The sequence below is a fragment of the Empidonax traillii genome, unplaced genomic scaffold (assembly GCF_003031625.1).
Source record: "Empidonax traillii isolate 1590-97213 ecotype Southwest subspecies unplaced genomic scaffold, ASM303162v1 scaffold510:size820377, whole genome shotgun sequence".
Classification (NCBI taxonomy): Eukaryota; Metazoa; Chordata; class Aves; order Passeriformes; family Tyrannidae; genus Empidonax; species Empidonax traillii.
Genome location: NW_020955703.1, coordinates 339504 through 354233, shown reverse-complemented (window position 1 = coordinate 354233; position 14730 = coordinate 339504).

Sequence of the window (14730 nt, the reverse complement as noted above, 5' to 3'; positions counted from 1 at the left end):
CTTCCAAAAACAACAGCACCTTCCACCACCCTTCACGAGTAGAGCCAGAAATAAAGGTTATACAGACAGAAATGTGGTTCAGGTCCCTAAATGGAGCCTGAGGGTTTTGTACTGTGATTCCAGTGGGATCCTCATGGTTGTGGGTCTCGTGGTGGGGCTGCCACGCAGAGACCCCAGAGAGGCTGATTCCTGCCCACAGGTCTCCTGTACCAGGTTACCTGCTGGGAATGTGGGTCGCTGGTGGAGTGAGACTGACCAGGCTGAGCCCCTCAGGTGGCAGAATACACCCGGATTTGGGATGTTGCCACATTTACACCCCAGTGCAAGCCCCTGATCTACTGTTCAACTCAGCCTCAGCCTCTGGATTCTGACCCTTGAGAGCATCTTAGAAAAAAACCCACCACATCCAAAAGGTGGGAGGTGGATAAGGAATGATGAGAAAAGCTTCAGGATTCTGCATTACTGATATTACAGGAAGCAAGAAGGTGAAAACAGATAAGCATGTCCAGGGCAGAAGGTAACTGCCTTCCTGCCTCACTGATATGCTCCCCCCAGCCCTGCCTCTGCTTCCCACCAGGATATAGTTTTTTTGTGGGGAAACAAAGAACACTGAGAGGCCAAAGAGAAAAGCGAGGGGTTTCAGAAGAAAGAGAGCACTCAAGTGAAAACTGTCACAGCTACTTAGGAAATTGAAAATATTTTCCATCCTTGCCCGAGCGATGATTTCCAGATTTTAATTATTTCCCGATTGTCTCCGAGAAGGATACAAGGCTACCGACCTCGTTTGGGCCTGAGGAAATGAGAGTGTCAACATTACAGAGTAGATCTGATCAGATTAAGAGATATTTGGGATATTGAACATAAGAATTTGACAAGCATGCTAGAACAGTGTATGCGTTTGGAGACGTGCAGAACCCCCCAGAGTATTTCTGCAAGCTCATACCCACTTCCCTGGGCTGCCTGCACTGAGTTATGAGAACAAACAGTTTGAGTACATTTTCCTCTACACTCGACTCTTTTCTCTGTTTCTACTCCCAGCAACAGCTGGTTTCAAATAACCTGAGTAGAGCTGAGCATTAGCAAAATGGAAGAGTGAGAGCCTTAAGTTATATCAACCTAGAAATGTGTCTCAGACACAACTACAGAGGGGAAATGAAGGTCAGTAAACTGAGGGTGAGCTGGACCAAGCTCAGGATGGTAACAGACCACACAACAGGGCACATGAAGTACCAAGAGCAGTGGGGAAGGCTCAGTTTGCCCTGCCTGGGGGTTAAAGGCACTTCAAGCACCAAACTGGGGGTAAATGAGAAATGGAGTCAAGCTCTTCTTGAGATGCACAAAGAGCAAGAGGAAACACAGGGGCTGCAGCAAGAGAAATTCCAGCCAGAAAAGGGAAAGTACTGGAACAAATTTGCCCAGAGAGACCTCAACCTCCATCCTGAAAGTTAACCAAACCCTACCTGTACAAAACCCTAAGCAATCCCATCTAACTCCAAGCTTAGCCCTGCTGTGAGCAGGAGGGCTGGACCAGAAACACCAAGATGTCCCCTCTCACAACCCAGCCTAGTTATTCTGTATTTCATCTTCTATTGAGACACTGTTTTTCTTAAGAGGGAGTCAGTCTTTTAGCAACAGAAATGAATTTTAAAACCGCCTTGACTTGAATACAACCCAATTCAGTACAAAAGCCCCAATCCCTTTTGATGTCACTTGGTGTACAGCAGTGCCTCTGATGGCGAGTACACTGAACAGAACCTCCTGTGAAATAAGAATACTCTTTCTAGTGGAATTTGCTGCCTTTGATTTGCTGATATGGGCAGGATGAACAAAAGCAATTGAGAAGAGATTGGCAGAGAAACTCAACTTTCACATGTGCCTCACAATGGCTCAGTGGTTAGTTCAGATCCTCTCTGAACAGCAGCAACACAAAGTCCGAAACTGCATGGGCAGGCACTGGCTTAACTTCAACTGCAATCAGCCACAAAGGGAGGACGTTTACTGAGTAAATGAACATTTCTGGTGGCTCAGCATCTGATGAGTTTGATCAGAAAGCAAACAGTAAAGCCTCTGTCCTCAAGGCTGGCCTACAGTGAGCTTTGCCATGGAGCTGTGATGTTATATATAACGTCCTGTGCAGAAAGGAATGCAGTGCTCCCTGTGCATTGCACAACCCCTGCTCCCTACACCCTCCTCCTCAAGCAAGGCATTCATTCCCCAGAGGAATTTTCCAGTCTGAGGAGCAAAACAAGCCAAGAATGTGTTAAAACAGGTGTTTCGATCAGCTCTGAGTACAATCTTAGTACAACTGAGGTTAAAAATGTTTGGGAATGATGTAATATAAAGATAATAAGTTCTTGGTGTATATTCCCCTCCACCCACAGTGTAAGACTGTCTGTGTGGAGCTTGTCAGGTCTCTCTTTTCATTAAGTACAAGCTCAGGTTCAAGGGCCAGAGTCAGCTCTGACTTTTGCCATATTAGGTCAGACCTGCCCAGGCTGATGAGGAATCACCAGCAAGTCCAGACTTCGAAGGAAGAAAGAACTTTGTGATAACACAGCACTGTTTGGGCCCAATCCTGTGGTGGGTGTTCACACCGAAAGAAATCAGCAATAACCAAATAAGCATTTGGAGCTGGAAAGCTGCTTCATTGCCAGGCAATAAGGAGGCAACCAGACACACCATGCCATGCACTTCCAGCCCTGCATGCTTTAGTTTCACCAGCCATCCATGCTCCTTAAATGAAAACTACTCTTCTTTCTTCAGTCCCACTTGTTATGCTGCAGAGAAGAGGTGCTGCTCACTTCCCTGTTAACCTGCCAGTGTGCTGCAATGCCCATTCTATAGCTGCTACAGAAATCCCAACAGTGCCTGAGGTATGATGCAACTCAGGGAGAATAAGAACTCTTCACATTCCCTCTTTCTATCCCTGGAGATGAAATCCCTGAGGGCTTGCAGTCAGTTTTCCTGGGGCGTAAAGTTTGCTGGCAAGTCCAAGTGTACCCCTAAATCAGTGCTGAGGTGCCACATGCATCATTCCTGCTCTGTTGCCTACACAATCTGAACTATTATGTGGCTTGTCATGGCAAAGTGCTCAGGGAGACTCAGCACAAAAAGCGCAATAGAAAGGCCAGTTCCAGCCGAAATGAAGGCTGTGAACAGACAGATCATTTCCATCCTGTATCCTGACTTCAAGAAAGACCAGACTGCTTCACTTGGAAAATATCACATCACTTTACATTCCACTCTCCCCAGCTATAAATCATTGTTTAAGACCTACCTGATTTAAATTTGGAAAGCATTCATCTGTCAAACTCCACATCGGCAGCAACTTTCGTGCCAAACGCCCCCAGGTGTTCTTCTCAAATACTCACATTAACAGCTCAATTAATTATGAGTTAGCCAGATCAAACAGGCCAGTCGCCAGCTTGACAGGCATCTGATGTTCAGATATCCTACCTATGCAAACTTTACAAAGTCAAGCAAATTCAAATTCCAGAGGGCTCAGATCAATACCACATTAAAATGCTGGGCTTATCTCCTCAGCTGAAAAGCTCATGAGAGAGTGTGTAGAACCTGTCGATTCATTTGTGGAATTAAAATGGAAAAACAATCCACTAGATCTTAACAGTTTGATGTGGTAGTAAAGGACACAAAGAAGTGCAAAACTCCACGAAGTCGATGGAAGGCAGTAAGTGGTTGGTGGTACATGTACGTTTCAGAATGGGCACAGGCATTCAAGTCCTTGCCAGCTGCTCAGTATCTCAGAGAATAAGATATTCAGGATCTGCACTGGCCACCTGGATTTTTCCTTCTCTGCAAATCTCAGTCCAGATAGCGAGAGAAGTTCTATGAAGAAGTTTTTCACCAGCTCTCCCCACCTAAGAAACACTCCTGGGGGCATTTCTCTCACTGTTCACCAAAGCTTCATGAATCAAATAAAGTCATCTACCTTCCCAGCCCATCCCATTCCCCCTCCAGGCTACTGATGCTGGGAAGGGGTGCAGCACAACATTGCTACAAATTTAAGCTCTGTACATGAGATGACATACAGACTTCTTATTGCTTTGGGATCCTTAGAAACCCTTAATGTTCACATATTTGGGATATCCTTATGTTTACATAAGCAGTCAGATGAAAACCATGATATTAATCCTGGCTGCAAAGAAATGGGAGGAAAAACATACACTGAGAAAGCTTTAGGTTCTCAACATTGCAGGGTTCCAGATCTTGGACCTATTCAGAAGTTTGAGGATCTTTTTCCAGTTCATGCTTTTAATTACTTTAGCTTTGTCAAGTCAAATTTGTCAGCTACAGATCTGTAGTTGACTAAGCCCTTATGCATTTATTTTGTTGTTGTTAATGACATAGGCTTTTATTTATTTAAAACTAAGGAACTGAGTCACAGATGCCACAGTAAGAGCTGTACTTTGCGTTTATGGCAAATAACATTTCCCAGTTTCCCGGCATTTTACAGGCAAAGACTAATCAATCTTCCCAGCATACATACGAGATAAGAAAGTATTATCTTGCTAATGTATTAGTGGTCAGATCTCACATGCTTAAGGGGACTGAGCAAAATTCCTTCGTTTCTGCCACTCCATCAAACTGCACTGAGCAAAATCTCAGGGGAAATCACAAGTGTTTACACATTTCCATAATCTGTTACATTATTTGTATTGTACCTCCCGGTTGGCACGAAGCAAAGGTAGGAGTTTTGCAGGAGCTTAAGGAGGGGGAAAGATTCCAGCTATGGCTGTGGTTGGTGGGCAGATACAGCAGCAGCTCGACTGTGATTCCCTCCAGACTTTGTTGTTTCTCTGGGAACAACACTCCACATCTGGCAGAAATTTAAGCAGGCGGGTGTTTCCAAGTAAACACGGTCCACAGTTTTCCAAAGAGCACACCTGGCTTGCCCCCAGATGAGCTTGCTGGGCAGGATCTCCAGATGCAGCTCAATATCCCACCACTTGCAGCACTCTCTGTGAGGGAGTGCCAGCTCTGCCTGTGCCCCAGCTTCCACATGTCTGTGTTTCACCACAAAGACCAACTTCCATACATCACTAATCTGCCCAGAAAATTGGAGGGGTTGAGGAATCATAGAATAGCCTGGGTTGGAAGGGAACTTAAAGATCATCTTGTTCCAACCCCAATGCCACGGGCAGAGACACCTTCCGCTAGCCCAGGTTGCTCCAAACCCTGTCCCACCTTGCCTTGGACACTTCCAGGGATCCAGGGGCAGCCACAGCTTCTCTGGGCAACCTGTGCCAGGGCCTGCCCATCCTCACAGCCAACAATTTCTTCCCAATATCCAATCTAACCTGCCCTCTGGCAGTGGGAAGCCATTCCCCCTTGTCCTGCCACTCCAGACCCTTGCAAACAGTCTCTCTCCATCTTTCTTGTAGGTTCCCTTCACGTCGTGGAAGGTTACAATTAGGGTGACCCTAAAGACTTCTCCAGGTTGAATAATCCCAGCTCTCCCAGCCTTTCCTCCCAGCAGAGCTGCTCCATCCCTCTTACCCTCTTGGTGCCTCCTCTGGCCTCTCTCCAGCAGCTCCACGTCCTCCCTGTGCTGTTCCCAGGGCTGGGGCAGCTCTTCAGGGGGGTCTCACCTGAGGGGGCAGAGGGGCAGAATCCCCCCCTGCTCTGCTGCCCACACTGAGGGATCAGCCCAGGGCATTGGGGGATGTTTCTGAGCTACCAACACTTACTGCCTGCAGACACTTCCCAACAACTCTGTGCTTTATTGCAATTTGAAACATTTAATTTGATAAAGCTCACAAGAGACTAAACACTTGTTTTTGAATCCCTCAGAAACTAAGATATTTTGAAAATACTGATTAACAGGCACACACAGCATGGTCAGGTGCTCTGCAAGGTCACACAGGGATGCTGTAGCAGACCCACCATCCATATCCAAAGCTCTGGGGTTCACTGCTTTGACCAACATCATCCCTTTCCCTAATTCATAAGATTTAAAGCCACTCCTATTCTCTGTTTAAATGCAATCATATGCCAGAGCACTTTGTTGGATCTGGGTCTTCTGACTGACCTCTGCCATTGCCAGCTCGTGCTGAGATAACAGAGAAGGAAACACATAAAGGATGGAAACATCAAAAGGGTGTCTAAGGTATTTTTATGGCCAGTTCTTGCCAAAAATGTGGAATGCCCACTGGGTCTCTTGAAAATTTCAGCTCAAAGATTGCACAGCAGGACACAATAGAGGCATCAAACCAGCCTGGACCAGAGAAAGTTTCTCTGCCTAAGAGTCAATAGTGCAAGAGAAAAGACTGTCCACAGGGTGATTCAGAGTTCTGGTGGGCCCTTAAATCTCTTTTTAAAAGTACATTTACGACAGCACAAGATAGTCACAAACATGCTAATTCCACCAGAGACATCAATTTTGATTGCCACAAGAAAATAAGTCAAGTGAAATGAAAATAAAAGGAAATAATTTTCTGTTAAGTTCAGCTTTTCCTCATTCTGGGTTGTTTGTTTTATGATGCATTGTCTGTTATGATCTTCCACTGAGAACCTCCACAAGGGTTTTCCTAGTGGCTCAAAGTACTACGGTAATTGTTTTCCTCTTCCATTATCATTTATCTTTTATAAAGAGGTGTTAACTATGACACTTGCCTTTGAAGGGCAGTTTTTCTTACTGAAAGCTTAGCTTCAGAATAATGGGGAACATTAGCATACCTTTAAATTGTCTTATTCCTTTACAAAACCCTGACAGATAAATGATACTTCACAGAGCCAGTTCCCTCTTTTAAAGTACTGCATTTAATTAAATGAAGCAGAGCCCCTACATTTCTTAAAGGATGCTTTTGAGTTTCCCAACTACAGGTTACTCTCAAGAGTCTCAATCCTCACTTTTCTGGTCCCTCAAACACACCACTGGAAGATGTTCAGGGCATTTTTCAGAACTGTGGAGTTAAAAAAAAAGAAATTATCTATGTCTCTGGGAAAAAATACAAAGGCCAAGAACCTTCTGGAAATTAAACAAGCAGGGCTCAGGGCTTCTGTTTCTTTGCTACAGAAGACTGTGATGACCAGAAGTGAGTCTTTCCACACACACTCCTTTGAGTCTGTCTTTTACTCAAAACCATCTAAGATGAAATCTTTCTGAAATTACCTTTTTGTTTTCTATTTGGGGTTGTTTGTTTCTGTCTCAGGGAGGGGAAAATTGAGGTTGTACCGCTTAGTGCAAACTGCAACTAGATCTATCAGACTTGTAGGAAATAGAGAGATGGGGATGTGATTTATCCATGCAGCTTCTCCAGGGCAACTAAGCAGCACGTTTCCTTCAGAAAACCTGAGATGCCCATGTCTACTCAACACAAAAAACCAATATAAGAGTATTTATCACAACGACTCCTAAACATATAGAAAACGGTGAAGTAAACCGGGAAAAAAAAGCAATAAATTGGAAGTTCTTATGGAAACTCAGAGACAATCCAATCTGATGTGCTCACAGAACGAGCAGGAGTCACAGCTTATATCACACCAGGGCTTGGAAAGATGCATCATGCCAAGTTCACCGCTAGTAATTTTCTTGGGTGGAAAGCAAAGAGCTCAGATGTAAAACCGGCTGGTTTCAGAGGCAGGACATGGGCAAACTGAAAAAAGGCAAGGTCCTTTCCCTACCCCTTCCAGATCTCTCTCCGTGTCAGCACCTCCGAGGGTCATTTGTACAAAGCAGGCCGAGCGTTTCTGACAGACGCAGGATTCTCACTGCGTCTCTCAGAGCATCTTTGTTTCTGCCTGGTGAACATTGTGTTACGGTTCTAAGGCACGATGCATTGTGGCTGTTAACAATGGGATTCCGAATCACTGGGAATCGTAAATGCTTTGGAGCAGGGGATGTCTCCTCAGCATTTCCACAGTGCCAACCACAACAGGGGTCCTGCCCGTGGCGAGGCCACATTAACAAACATTCACACCCTGGAGAAGTCCAGGTTTTATCCACGTCAAGCACCTGCAGCTCCATTAGCATAATTAAACAGTGTGGTACTAATTAACCTCATGCTTAAAACCCTTTAGTTGCCCCAATGGGGGAGCAGAAAGCGTCCCACGTCGCTTGAGTGACCAAGCACACCGCGGGCACCGGGAATGGGAAACAGATTTGGGCCCGGAGCCCCTCGGAGCTGCCTCCAGGAATTGCAAAACAACCAACGCTCTGAAAGCAAAGCAGGAGTGATTTGTGACCTCTTAACAACTAGAGAGGCATTAAGTTGTTAATACTGGTTGTAATGAGTGTTTTTGGCCCATTCTGGGCTCCAGCATCCAGGATTCTTGAAAACACCACAGTGGGCTCTGCCAAGCTGCAGCTCGGCTAATTCCTTCCTTCCATCCCCACCCCACAATTCCATTATTTGCAGGAAGTCAAAGCCTGAGCTGGAATAAGCCAGAGCAGATTCATTTTTCTATGGAAATACACTAATTTTTACCAGCTGAAGTCTTTGCTCTCTATGATAAATTTTAACTACATGAAAAATTACTTAAATTAAGAGAACCAGTGTTGGCTTTCTTAAATCATAAAATATGTATCACTTCTTTTACTCTGCACTTCCAGAAAATTTGAAGCATTTTCACTGAGCTAAAACTCACATCCCACTTTTTTTTTTCCACTTGGATATCCTTATTCACAGCGCAGCGGAGCTGGAACGTGCTGGGCTCACCACAGAGGTGACTTGGAACCACACAGGCTGTGTGATGGTGTTCTCACTTCTACAAGGAGGATCAGCTTTAACTCTGCTTCAGCTAAAGCCTGGAAAATAGCAGAGCAACAGTTTCTGTGGCTTTGAGTTGTTAAGAAGCCACAGGACCAGGTAAATAATGTCATTAAAAGGAATTAGAAGGAGCATGAATGAATTAATTTAATAGGAAGGAAGACCTGGATGGGCAGCAGGGGAAGCAGGAATCACATATTTGACTCCAGAGACTTTGCAGTAATTTCTCAGTGAATTTTTACCCTTTCCTAAGCACTCAAAAATAGATATTTCAATATGGGGCTCCTTTGGCGAGCTGCTTTTATTGCATCTTTCTTGAAAGTGCCTCACAATTTCTGTAGAATGAAGAACTAGTGAAAAAAATTTTCCTTGCTCAGTGCTAAGGTACTGCTGGTAGTGGATAACTGTGCACCCTTTATGGCTTTCCAGCTCTATGTTATTCCAGAGCTTTATATGCTCATCTTCCAGCACAAAGTAAGATTTGACATCTACCCTACACCACACATTTAAAGTGGGCAAAGAGAAAGAAAATGTTCCAGAGCTCTAAATATGCAGCTTGGTACAACAGAATCAGGAACTTGCTGAGGCTGAGGGAGAGATTCCCCTTCTCCTGCCAGGCAACAACTCTGAAGCAGCACCACAGGTAGGTCTGCTCTGCTCAGGAGGGTCTGGAGACACTTCACAGACAGTACAAGTCAAACAAGTGACTTGAATCTGTTCTAAGTCACCAAGAATTTCTGCCTATTCAGCTCCAACAGACTTACATGGTGGCAAGGAATAAGAGGTAAGTGTGAGGATTCTGCTAAGTTATGAATAATAATGATTCATCTGGTGCCTCCTGGCATATTCTGGACAGAAGTGTTCAAGCAGCAATAAATAAGCAAGAAAAATACACTCAAAGCTATAAAGCATAGATAGTAATAAAACAATATACAATAGCAAGTCACCACACGGCAATAGTGTTCTCTCTCCCACAGTCAGTGTATTCTCTGCTCTGTAGAGACCATCTCCATAACTTAATATACCTTTTTATTATTATTAATGCCATTATCACTTTAGAACATGCAAAGCATTTCAGAGCACAAATAAAGCCTTTGCTCAGATGGATGTTCCATGAAGTTTACGACTCAATGACACAGCACTGATCATTAGGCTCACAGAATTAAAACACTCGAATGTGCCTCCTACCCTTATGCCATTCCTGTCTGCCAACTTGGCCTGAAAGACTTTGACAAAGAGCCTTTAAGCTGCCTTTTAGTGCCTGACCCTCCTCTTGTGCCACAAAACTGAAAAGCAACAGAGAAAAGGGGGGAAAAAACCCCCAAATAATTAACCACAGTTTTGTGAACATCAAACCATTGGAACAGAAATCAAAAGAGGAAGAGATCCACACTCTGGAGCAGCCATTGGTTATATCCACGAGCATTCTTTTGCTCTGTACAAAATCTATGAAATTCTGGGAGCCCCTGACATGGCAAACTTGAGGAAGATGCTTAGCATAGTTTAGTCTCTGGATAAAGGAACAGGACAATTCTCCAGCCCCAAAGGAAAAATGTGAACCCTCACCCCTGAAAAGGAATTCCCCTTAATGTACAGTCTGTAGGGAGAGTCCCCCACCCAGATTTCTGGATCCTGGCAATGGGCTGAGGGCCAGATTCCTGCCCTGCTGTGGCCTTTACATGGACAACACGGGAAATGACTAATGGAAACCACCATTTTTGGCTTCTCTCAAAACCAGCTAAGAACAAAAAATAGCTCTGTCAATCCACAATTCTGACTAGAGGGAGAACCCCCCTCCCAAAGGATAAGAAAACATGAAAACTATGGGGACAGATCAAGTGGATTCCCCTAAAGACACCCTTGCTCCTCCTCGGAAATTCTTCCATTTTCAGAAACAAGAGTCACAGGGTAAACATGACACTTGCTACAATGGCACCTCTCCCTGCTGAAAATAGACGCATTCCTGGGAGTCCCTGAAGGAAAAGGAGGAAAATAAGCACGTGTGAGACGTCAGCACTCAGGGGCAAAGGGAATATAACCAGAATGGGATATTTGTAAAGAAAAAATATATAGGGAAAAGAGCTTTGCCTCTGACCTACAGCATCCCATCCAGAAAGATGCCTGATAGAGAAGTTCCCCAGTCTTCCAATAATGGAGTTACAGCTACAAAATACACATGAAATAAAAGCTTTAAAAAAAAAAAATCTTCAAGAAAAGATACCAAAATAACCTCCCGGTGCCTGGAGAAAGCTCCAGGCTTTGCCCAGTTCTCTGCAGAGGTGTGCACGAGAAAGCAGATAAAAGAACTCATTTTTCCATTGCATCCAGGTGCCATCCTGATGCTGCTGATGCACAGGCTTGACAGAGTTGCTACAAGCTATATCCAAACCCACGGGCAAGGAGGGGGCACCTCTGGCCCTCCCAAATGAGGGAGAGCCTCACAAAACAACTTTGAGCCAGCACAGCCAAGCATAATCTTATTTCCCAAGTAGTAACCTCTCAGTCCACCCATCTATATTCTGCATTTAAGTATTCCGGTTTGCTCAGATGATGAAATTGCTGCTCAGCACCAGCACGAGACGATGGCGAGGGATGCAAAGCATCAGGCTGTCAGTGCTCACCCTGCACCATCACATCTTGTGGCTCAGATGATGGTTACTCACAGGTTTTTACATATTAACACCAATTTCACCTATTTCACAGGCTTTCACATATTCACCAATGACAGAACCACAGAATATTCTGAAGTGGAAGGGGCTCACAAGGATCATCAAGGCCAACTCTTAAGTGACTGGTCCATAGGGGGATCAATCCCACATCCTTGGCATTATTAGCTCATCTCAGGGTTTTTCAACGAGACAACGTTGGTACAACCCCTCTGTAATCTAAAAAAGCTCATCCTTGGCATGACAGATGATATGGGGGATGTCCCAACTGGGCCATGCTCCTGTCATCCAGCTCCAAAACCACTCCCTTCCTCTGCCCCACCACACGAGCAGCTCCCTGCGTGTCCCTAAGAGGGTGTTTGTCACGGGGCCAGAAAACGAGAGGCTGCTACATGTAAACAAGTGTTTTAGAGAGGTAAATAAAAGCAGCATGTTTGAAAGATGCCAGATAATCCCCTGCAGCAGCTCCAGCTCTAGGAAATTAAAAAGCTGTAGTGGAACCTGTTACAGAGGCAACAACGGTGCACACGGAGCATCCCTCGCTCTGCAGGGGGGTTGTAGCACCAGGCACCACTCAGCAGCTTCCCCTCCTTCTTTTGGTGATTCTTTTATTCTCTGGATATTACCATTTTATTTTAGCTTGGTCAAAACTGTTACAATAGGCAATCCAAACACACACACCATTTCTAACTATATTTTTGCCCCCTTCTGTTGAGTCAGGTGATGGGGGAAGGATATTTTTATGTTTATTGTTCAAATGCAGGCTTTTTTCATCATGGAAAGCCTCCTTTTTTTCATTTCCTGCTACATACACCACCAAGCTTTTCTGCTTTGCAAAGATGAATAGCTGAGTCAACTCTGCTGGGATTCAGCCCTCTAGGCTTAAACACCATGAGTGCTTCCATCTCCCTCATTAGCTAAAACAATTAGCAGGGAGAAGAGAAAGCTGCATTAGAGCTGGCATTTCCTATTCCCATCCCTTGCAATGAGATCTCTCAGAAATGCCTGTATTTGAGGCTGATCTTAAGCCACATTTATTGGATCCAGACACGGATGCACACTGCTATCAATTCCCAGAGCTTGGAGCTGCTCAGGATAAGTGATGCAGCTCAAGCACATCAATAGATGCCTGAAGCTCAGTGCTTTGCTTCAAGCTTGTCTGGCCAGGCCCCAAAATTTGGGAGATGGGCTTTCTCACCTGCTCCAGTTGGGTTCATCTCTAATGCACCACATCAACGCCCGCTGTAAGACTTAAGACAACCAAAAACTCAGCAATTTCAAACCCCCAAAGCATCAACATTACAGGGAGAAGAAGCCCAGCTACAATATTAAAGCAGCTCAGGACACAGGAAAGAACTACAACAGCTAATGTGCTTTCAAGGCATTGGCCCTTAGGGTTTAACACACACCTTGAGCTCTCTACTGATGTTAGGAATGGAACAATTTAGGCTACAGTCTAACACTCTTGATGAAGTGTATATTTAGGATATGTTTAGAAATGTCAATGCTTTGATAAAAAGTGAGTGTTAGTCCCATTTAGAGCAGTAAAACCACTTAAGCAAGTATCTTTCTTGGAAGGCTGAATCATTGCTCAAGCTAAGCCTGATAAGTGTTATGGCTTAAAACTGCTTCTTTCTGCATTTAGAGTTGGTAAGCACAAAACAGTATGTCCAGTTCTAATTTACTGCCTTGGAAACTGTTGTCAGGAGCTCATCAGAGGGATGTGATGAAGACTGTCAAAGAAGACTGTCAATCATAAGAATGAATCTCATTAAATGCCCTGCTCAGACTGGAGCATCATAATTTATTCTGAGGCTTCAAGGAAGGGGATCTCAAGACAGATCTTTAGCTGAAAGGTAGCAGAGTTTAAGGTCTCTGCTGGGCTGGACAGCGAGTTACCTTTCCTTCAGAAAAGGGCTGATGAGGCAGGGAGCAGGATATGGAGCTGGCCTGTGGTTTGTCAATTCTCTGCAGATTCCCCAATCCCTTTTATTACCAGGACTTAGAGCTGCAAACACAGAGCCAAGGGAGATTTGAACTTCACTCAGCACACCAGCTGACTTCGATGGGAATTACTCAAAGTTCACGTAAGGGCTGTAGGACTGGACAGCAAGAGGGGGAAGAGTGGAGGAGGATATTACATTCTTGGATGTAAGTTGTTGGCTAAAGAACACATGAGATGGGAATAGGCACTAAACAGCATATTCAGCCTGCCTGGATTCCTCCCGAGTCCCTTTGCCTCTTGGCTGCCTTCAGATTCAGGTCTTCAGATCTCCCTTTGGCTCTCCTGAGGATTTTGGTAGTGCCTGGATTTTGATATCGCTCAGGCAGAGAGATGTAGGTGAAATTTAAACTCTAAATAAGCCTGTATGTATCATTATTTTAACCTCCCCGGGATGGGCTGTTTAGTCTTAAGGGAAAGCTTAAGGGCAGAGCCTTTGCACATGCAGCAGTTTCATCTGCTTAGCAGTAAGGTGAAGTTTTTGCTGGTCTAGGCAGACTCTACTGTTTTGGGAGAAGCTTTGTTATGGCCACTCTTACAGTATTTTTCACACCTCTGCTGCACATTAGCGTAGAAAAACAGTCAGGCATAATTCATGCTACCCATTAGAAAGGTAGAAATAAAGCACAAGAGTCAGATTATGAAAAAAATAAAAATTATACACTAGCCAGAATTACTTGTGCAGTGCAAGGCTTCATCCACCTGCAGCCTCAGACCTGACACACATGCATTGACCCTTAACCTATGGGGGTCAGCAGCAGCAGCAGCAGCACTGAGGCAAAAGACGTGATGCAACTCAGCATTCCTGGTCGTCCTCAGCACTCTCAGGGCTTCAGGTTTGAGAGCCACGAGTTCAGGGCCACTGTTCCCGAGTTTGGAAAGAAAATACGCTTTGAGAAGTTTTCCAGTTTTGATTCCCATCCTGACTAGGAAGCACTGAAAGAAGAGCAGCCTCTACCAGGTGGAGTTTATCACTGTTTGTACACACTTGCATTCGTTATTTGCCAGATGTTTTCCAGGAATTTAAAGAGATTAAACCCCGCTCTAAGAAATTCAGTTAAACAACAGATAAACAAATATAGACAGAAGAGGAAGAAAAGGTGATTGCAGGTGCTTCACAGTAATCACCACTGAGTCTCTATGAAAGTGTATCTGTTATAATGTCAGGGGAAGGTGTTAGAGCAAAGATACACAAGGTGTCTTTAATCTGATTTGTTTGAATACTGGAAGCCGTGAAGTGGCAGCTGCCAAAATTAATCCTGCACACTCACAAATCTTCTCAGATTCCCTTTGTGCACCTTGCACCAAAGCCTGGACTACTAAGACACAGATT